Source organism: Salvelinus alpinus, chromosome 28 (assembly GCF_045679555.1).
Source record: "Salvelinus alpinus chromosome 28, SLU_Salpinus.1, whole genome shotgun sequence".
Taxonomy (NCBI): domain Eukaryota; kingdom Metazoa; phylum Chordata; class Actinopteri; order Salmoniformes; family Salmonidae; genus Salvelinus; species Salvelinus alpinus.
Genome location: NC_092113.1, coordinates 24,330,077 through 24,339,318, shown reverse-complemented (window position 1 = coordinate 24,339,318; position 9,242 = coordinate 24,330,077).

Here is a 9,242-nt window from a genome sequence, read left to right as displayed (position 1 = left end):
ACATAGCAAAAGGTCTGAATACTTACAGTTGAAGTCGGAAGTTTACATACACCTTAGCCAAATACATTTAAACTCAGTTTTCACAATTCCTGACATTTAATCCTAATAAATATTCCCTGTCTTAGGTCAGTTAAGATCACCACTTTATTTTAAAAATGTGAAATGTCCGAATAATAGTAGAGAGAATGATTTATTTCAGCTTTTATATATTGTATCACATTCCCAGTGGGTCAGAAGTTTACATACACTCAATTAGTATTTGGTAGCATTGCCTTTAAATTGTTTAACTTGGGTCAAACATTTTGGGTAGCCTTCCACAACCTTCCCATAATAAGTTGGGTGAATTTTGGCCCATTCCTCCTGACAGAGCTGCTGTAACTTAGTTAGGTTTGTAGGCCTCCTTGCTCGCACACTCTTTTTCAGTTCTGCCCACAAATTTTCTATGGAATTGATGTCAGGCCTTTGTGATGGCCACTCCAATACCCTGACTTTGTTGTCCTTAAGCCATTTTGCCACAACTTTGGAAGTATGCTTGGGGTCATTGTCCATTTGGAATATCCATTTGCGACCAAGCTTTACCTTCCTGACTGATGTCTTGAGATGTTACTTCAATATATCCACATAATTTTCCTTCCTCATGGTGCCATCTAGTTAGTGAAGTGCATCAGTCCCTCCAGCAGCAAAGCACCCCCACAACATGATGCTGCCACCCCCGTGCTTCACGGTTGGGATGGTGTTCTTCGGCTTGCAAGCATCCCCCTTTTTCCTCCAAACATAACAATGGTCATTATGGCCAAACAGTTATATTTGTTTCATCAGACCAGAGGACATTTCTCCAAAAAGTACGATCTTTGTTCCCATGTGCAGTTGCAAACCATAGTCTGGCTTTTTTATGGCGGTTTTGGAGCAGTGGCTTCTTCCTTGCTGAGTGGCCTTTCAGGTTATGTCGATATAGGACTTGTTTTACTGTGGATATAGATACTTTTGTACCCGTTTCCTCCAGCATCTTCACAGGGTCCTTTGCTGTTGTTCTGGGATTGATTTGCACTTTTCGCACCAAAGTACATTCATCTCTAGGAGACAGAACGCATCTCCTTCCTGAGTGGTATGACCGCTGCGTGGTCCCATGGTGTTTATACTTTTTTTTTTTTTTTTTTTTTTTTTTTTAATTTTATCCCCTTTTCTCCCCAATTTTTCGTGGTATCCAATCGCTAGTAATTACTATCTTGTCTCATCGCTACAACTCCCGTACGGGCTCGGGAGAGACGAAGGTCGAAAGTCATGCGTCCTCCGAAGCACAACCCAACCAGCCGCACTGCTTCTTAACACAGCGCGCCTCCAACCCGGAAGCCAGCCGCACCAATGTGTCGGAGGAAACACCGTGCACCCGCCCCCCTCAGTTAGCGCGCACTGCGCCCGGCCCGCCACAGGAGTCGCTGGAGCGCGATGAGACAAGGATATCCCTACCGGCCAAACCCTCCCTAACCCGGACGACGCTAAGCCAATTGTGCGTCGCCCCACGGACCTCCCGGTCGCGGCCGGCTGCGACAGAGCCTGGGCGCGAACCCAGACTCTGGTGGCGCAGCATAGCACTGCGATGCAGTGCCCTAGACCACTGCGCCACCCGGGAGGCCCCCCATGGTGTTTATACTTGTGTACTATTTTTTGTACAGATGAACGTGGTACTTTCAGGCGTTTGGAAATTGCTCCCAAGGATGAACCAGACTTGTGGATGTCTACAATTTATTTCCTGAGGTCTTGGCTGATTTATTTTGATTTTCCCATGATGTCAAGCAAAGAGGCACTGAGTTTGAAGGTAGGCCTCAAATACATCTACAGGTACACCTCCAATTGACTCAAATTATGTCAATTAGCCTATCAGAAGCTTCTAATGCCATGACATAATTTTCTGGAATTTTCCAAGCTGTTTAAAGGCACAGTCAACTTAGTGTATGTAAACTTCTGACCCACTGGAATTGTGATACAGTGAATTATAAGTGAAATAATCTGTCTGTAAACAATTGTTGGAAAAATTACTTGTGTCATGCACAAAGTATATGTCCTAACCGACTTGCCAAAACTATAGTTTGTTAACAAGAAATGTGTGGAGTGGTTGAAAAACAAGTTTTAATGACTCCAACCTAAGTGTATGTAAACTTTCGACTTCAACTGTATGTAAATAAGGGATTTCTATTTATTTATTTATACATTTGCAAAAAAGTCTACAAACCTGTTTTTTCTTTGTCATTATGGGGTATTGTGTGTAGATTGCTGAGGATTTTTATTTATTTAAACCATTTTAGAATACGGCTGTAACGTAACAAAATGTGGAAAAGGTCATGGGGTCTGAATATATTCCGAAGGCAACGTAGTTCCATGTGTGTGAAAGTGGATAAACTGTGCCCAAAATTGAACAACTTGCTGGGTTCATATTGTGTAACTGATTTGCCAAGTCTATTCCTTGGAGCGGAGATGCTGGTTGAGTCATGGCCCCTGAGAAATACTGTATATGTTTTTAGAAAAGGCATTGATTAACGACAATCAGCCTGCACACTTCCTCTTTCAAGGTTACACCAACACACAAGTAACGTTTTAGGTAATTGTCAACTAACAATGTCAACAAACTAACATCCTTGCAGAGATTTGTAAGGCGGTTGTTAAATTTCAACTACATTGTAATTTGAATGAGGCTGAAGATGGTGGTTTTCCATGGTTGGTAGAACTGGTTCTGCCAAAGTTGTCACAAGCAGAATTATAAGAATTGGTGTCTATTGCAAACAAAGTATTATTTTTTACTCAATCTCTCAAATATTTGGTTAAGAAACCTGGTCTAACTATCACAATCACTATTTGTTACATACTACTATTATACTATATATATCTTTTAAAGTGTTAATACTGTATATTGTTTTTATTATATCCCAGAGTTATAATCCACAACTACATCATCAAAATATCACATCTAATGAAGTACCGCTTGCGTACTAACGCTCTGATTATAGTGGGGTTGAGGTTGTTGACTTTAAACACTAGATGGTGCACATACGTTGCATTTCCTTTAGCTTACCTTAAAAAAAAATGTGAACCCCATTTTTTGTTGGGGATACATTATCATGTATAGGTACATTATCCATTTCAAATGATACTTTTATGAAACATGTACCCATAGATTGCCACTAAAAATAAAAAAAACTGTGGGGGGAGGGGGGGCAGTGGAGCACGTAGACAGCTTCAGTTCCTCTGTGTCCAAATCACTAGACTTAAAATAGTCCAAACACACACGCACAGTTGTGAAGAAGTCACGAACATCACTGCTAGGTATGGCAATAGCACCACCCTCGATCGCATGGAGCTACAGAGGGTTGTGCGGACCGCCCAGTACATCACTGGGAACAAGCTTCCTGCCATGCAGGACCTATATATCAGGCGGTGTGAAAAGAAGGCCTGGAAAATCTTCATAGGCTCCAACCACCCAAGCCATAGACTATTTTCTCTGCTGCCGCACGGCAAGAGGTACCAGTACATCAAGTGTGACACAAACAGGCTCTTGAACAGCTTCTATCCTCAAGCAATACAACTGATAAATGGCTAACAAAATAGCTACACAGACTGAGTTAGCCTTGTATCTTTATTGACCTTTTATTTCAGTATTTGGACTCTCTCTATGCACACTGACAGGGCCTACACACACACTGTCACTCCATCATCTGCTCACTCACACATAATATGCACACACATGTCTTTTTTGTCATTTAGCAGATGCTCTTATCCAGAGCGACTTACAGTACTGTGTGCATACATTGTCATACTATTTTCGTGCATACATTTATACTGACTCTACACACCCGCACACATACAAGCTGCTGCTACTCTGTTTATCTTATATCCTGTTGCCTAGTCACCTTACCCCGATACATATTGACCTCCACAACTCAAGTATCCCTGCACATGTAAATATGGTATCGTATTTCCTTTATATAGTATGCATACTTACTTACTTTGTGTATTTCATATTACTTGTGTTTTTTTTCTAGTAATACAATGCTATTGATTATTGCATTGTTGGGTTTTAAATTAGCAAGAAAGGAATTTCACTATACGTGTGCATGTGACATTAAAACTTGAAACTCATATTTTTCCATACTCTGTTCCAGTTAACTTAAAGGGTTGTTCAGATTCAATTAGGTCTGTGGACCATACTTTTTTAATGGCTAGCTTAGAATATGAGCTTTCCAAAAGTTGTTTACACTGTATATTATAGAGATCAGTCCTTTCGGGAGCCCAGATAATTGATTTATAAATCCCATCATTGGATGGTTGGGTGGTTGCATTTTGTCAACATGAAATTACATTTACTGCTCAGTAATTGTATCCAATGAAATTAAATGCCAATTATGGCAATATGAACATAAAGACGGCCCTTCTTCATAAGATTGGCGACAGAATGTAGAAATGAAATAAGATTATGACACAGAATTATTTATTTAGCCATAGTAGATGTTCTGTAAATAGATTTAGTGAAGAGAAAATATGCTGATTAATCCTGCAAGTCAGATGTCTCTAATACTGAATGTTTCTGAGATGAACACTTTTACACTCTGAATAGAAGACAAACTTTGTCACGTATCTTGATCCATGCGTTATCGATCATATTAAATGAAAACAAACTGAGTTCTGGCAGACAGTTTTTCATTTTCTCTGCAGGATTAATGCCCATGAATCAACCTCTAATATTTTTTCTCTTTGTCACCTCTTTTGTCTCGGTGTGTCGCATATAGGCACACATTCGCTCACACACACAAACACATTTTTTCTGTTGAAGCCTTCTGACATTTAGTATGCTGGCCACATCAACATCAGTAGCCGGGCATAAACTAGAGAGAAGCGGTTCAGGCCTCTCAACTCCGTCTCATCTCCATAGTCTGACATTTAGCCAACACTTAATCAGAGGCCTAAGACAGTGCGAGGTCAAACTGTGTATGGAATCTTAATCTGCTAGTTTCACTTTTTTACTCCCGGCCCCCTATTCTTCCTCACTGTTTTTGCTGCGGGTCTCTCTTGTATTTCCCCCAGGGTTCTAGTAAGACTGGCTGCAGTAAGGGGGAGGGACTGCAGATTGTTTTGCTGTTGAAGCTGTCACTGTAATAAGAAGGAGAACATGTTGCCTCACTTCTTTCATCAAGAGACATTTATACTGCTATAACTCACACCAGCCCTACAATCCCTTAAGATAATGTAGCTAGTGCTATTGACATTTATCTAAAAGTACATTTTAATGTAGGCCTACTTTGAAATTAGAATTGACTAAAATGCCTAAAGAGAAGAGTGCCAATGATTTTTAAAGAGTAAACAAGTTATAAGACTAAAGATTTGTTGTCCCAACCAGACAGCGCTCCATTCTGAGGTAATGTTCAGATTGTCCAGAGAGCTATAACGATAAGCCATAAATGTCCATGTTCAATTTAGTTTCTAAATGGGCTCTGGAATTGAAATTGACTCTTCACGCTTCTAGCAATGGAGAATCTGTCACTCACCTTTCAGTGCTTTGGAGGGCACAGAGACATGAGTTGTGTCAAACCTGGCCCCACCCCTCCCCTCAGACAGAGATACCCCCATGCTACCCCTTTCCAAGGCCAAAAATAGAGTCAAGGATATGTTGAATGCAAAAGACAGGCAGCTGAGCAATAGCATAATGTTAGCACTGCAGAGCAAAATAGCACTACCACTCAGGAAAAAAAAACTGAAAACCTATTTTATTGAAGTCTTGTAAACTATTTTCCTAATTCTGAATGCGAGGTAGAAGCTAATTTAATCAGGTTCTTAAGTGGCAGCAACAAATGCCTGCAAGTTCTCCATCTTTACAGGACCTTGGCGGTTGCAATGAATGAATCCTAGGGTTTCCAGTGTATTACAATATGACAGACTTAAAATAACAACATGATGCAAGATGAATTATCCAAAAGAATAATATGAGCCGTTTTTGTAACCATGGTTCATAGAAACAAGTCAACTAATGTATCAGTCTCAGGGATGGGGGTCAAAATGTGGTTGAATGTGAGAAGTGTCACTTACAGTAGAAAATGGCTGTGGTCAAATGAGCATGAAGCATAAATCCTTGAAAAGTCCTCCCATGATATCCCTATACTAGATTAAAGTTCAGTGAAGCAGCTCTGATCACCCAAGCTGTCACATGGTTTGATGCTGGAGAGATGAAGCAGGTGCGGGGAGTAAAACATTTAATAAAGACGGACATGGAACGAGACAGGAACAGCGTCAGCAAACCAATGTTAAAGACAAAAACAATACAATGCAGCAGTGGGGAACAGAGCTGGGGAACTGACAAATATAGGGGAGGAAATTAACAGGTGATAAGTGAGTCCAGGTGAGTCCAATAACGCTGATGTGCGTGACGAGGGAAGGCAGGTGTGCGTGATGGATGGTAGGAGTGCGTGATGCAGGGCAACCTAGCGCCCTCAAGCGCCAGGGGGAGGGAAGAGCGGGAGCAGACGTGACACAAGCACTGCTGTCAGAAAAATACCCACCCAGTGTTCCTAAAGAATCAAAGTCCAATCAGATGCAGAGGCCTCAGAAGATAATCAGATGTGCCAGCTAGTTTCCCCTAGCTGGCACACAGGTTTACAACAGCAGCAATGGCTATTCTGTGGTGCCATTCCATTAACTCTTCAACGTTGCTCATAGAAATCGTAATCAATAATTTCTTAGAGTAAGATTTCACCTAATTGAACAACAGTAAAACTGGAACAACTGATGTCAAAGGACACGAATGAACCCCCCCAAAAAACAGTTAAGATTAGGCAGCCTAGTCACTGCTGCATCATACACTGAGTGTACCAAACACTAGGAACACCTTCCTAATATTGAGTTGCACCCCCAACTTTCGCCCTCAGAACAAGCTCATTTCGTCAGGGCATGGACTCTACAAGGTGTTGAAAGTGTTCCACAGGGATGCTGGCCCATGTTGACTCCAACGTTTCAAACAGTTGTGTCAAGTTGACTGGATGTCCTTTGGGTGGTGGACCATTCTTGCTACACAAGGAAACTGTTGAGCGTGAAAACCCCATCATCGTTGCATTTCTTGACACACCGGTGAGCCTGGCACCTACTACCATACATCGGCACATATTTTCTTTTGTCTTGAACATTCACCCTCTGAATGGCACACATACACAATACATGTCTCAATTGTCTAAAATTTTCTTTAACCGGTCTCCTCCCATTCATCTACACTGATTGAAATGGATTTAACAAGTGACATCAATAAGGGATAATAGCTTTCACCTGGATTCACCTCGTCAGTCTGTCATAGAAAGAAATATTTTGTATACTCAGTGCAAGTCCATTATCATATCAAGATCCTCTTTAAGACATACTTTTAGATTATTTTGAAGAGCCACAACATTAAAATTGTTCTTGACAAAGCAAGCAACCTTTTATCAGAGGTATTTTTTACAGTATCTTTTAAGTGCTCATGTTGGAGGTGAGTACATGGCTGAAAACCCAGATGTTTTATGTGGTTGAAAGCAACAGGTGAACTATAGTGAACTCTCGTTTGGATGTAACACTAGGCTAGATTGATGTGTGAATAATGTATACATATCATGCACAAAAGGCATAAGCGTTTTAACAATTTACATGGATGAACATACAGGGCATTCGGAAAGTAATCAGACCCCTTAACTTTTTCCACATTTTGCTACGTTACAGCCTTATCTTAAACTAGATTAAATTGTTTCCCCTCATCAATCTACACGCAATACCCCATAATGACAAAGCAAAAATGGGATTTGAGAAATTATTGCAAATGTATAAAACTATACAACTGAAATATTACATTTACATAAGACTTCAGACCCTTTACTCAGTACTTTGTTGAAGCACCTTTGGCAGTGATTACAGCCTCGAGTCGTCTTGGGTGTGACTCTACAAGCTTGGCACACCTGTATTTGAGGAGTTTCTCCCATTCTTCTCTGCTGATCCTCTCAAGCTCTGTCAGGTTGAATGGGGAGCGTTGCTGCACAGCTATTTTCAAGTCTCTCTAGAGATGTTCGATCGGGTTCAAGTCTGGCCTTTGTCTGGGCCACTCAAGGACATTCAGAAACTTGTCCCGAAGCCACTCCTGCTTTGTCTTGCTGTGTGCTTAGAGTCGTTGTCCTGTTGGAAGGTGAACCTTCGCCCCAGTCTGAGGTCCTGAGCTCTCTGGAGCAGGTTTTCCATCAAGGATCTCTCTGTACTTTGCTCCATTCATCTTTCCCTCGATCCTGACTAGTCTCCTAGTCACTGCCGCTGAAAACATCCCCACAGCATGATGCTGCCACCACCATGATTCACTGTAGGGATGGTGCCAGGTTTCCTCCAGATGTGACACTTGGCATTCATGCCAAAGAGTTCAATCTTGGTTTCATCAGACCAGAAAATCTTGTTTCTTATGATCTGAGAGTCCTTTAGGTGCTTTTTGGCAAACTCCAAGTGGGCTGTCATGTGCCTCTTACTGAGGAGTGGCTTCCGTCTGGCTACTCTACCATAAAAGGCCTGATTGGTAGAGTGCTGCAGAGATGGTTGTCCTTCTGGAAGGTTCTCCCCTCTCCACAGAGGAACTCTGGAGCTCTGTCAGTGACCATCGGGTTCTTGGTCACCTCCCTGACTAAGGCCCTTCTCCCCCGATTACTCAGCTTGGCCGGGCGGCCAGCTCTAGGAATAGTCTTGGTGGTTCCAAACTTCTTCCATTTAAGAATGATGGAGGCCACTGTGTTCTTGGGGACCTTCCAATGCTGCAGAAATATTTTGGTACCCTACGAGTACCCTACGAGCTCTACGAACAATTCCTTCGACCTCATGTCTTGGTTTTTGCTCTGATATGCACTGTCAACTGTGGGACCTTATATAGACAGGTGTGTGCCTTTCAAAATCATGTCCAATCAATTGAATTTACCACAAGTGGACTCCAATCAAGTTTTAGAAACATCTCAAGGATGATCAATTGAAACAGGATGCACCTGAGCTCAATTTCAAGTCTCATAACAAAGGGTCTGAAACCTTATTTACACAAGTAATCTGTTTTTTATTTTCAATAAATTTGCTAAAAAAAAAAAAAAAAAAACTGTTTTCACTTTGTCATTCTGGGGTATTGTGTGTAAATTGATGAGGAAAAATGTTTTGTTTAATCAATTTTAGAGTAAGGCTGTAACGTAACAAAAAAAAAGGGAAGGGAAGGGGTCTGAATA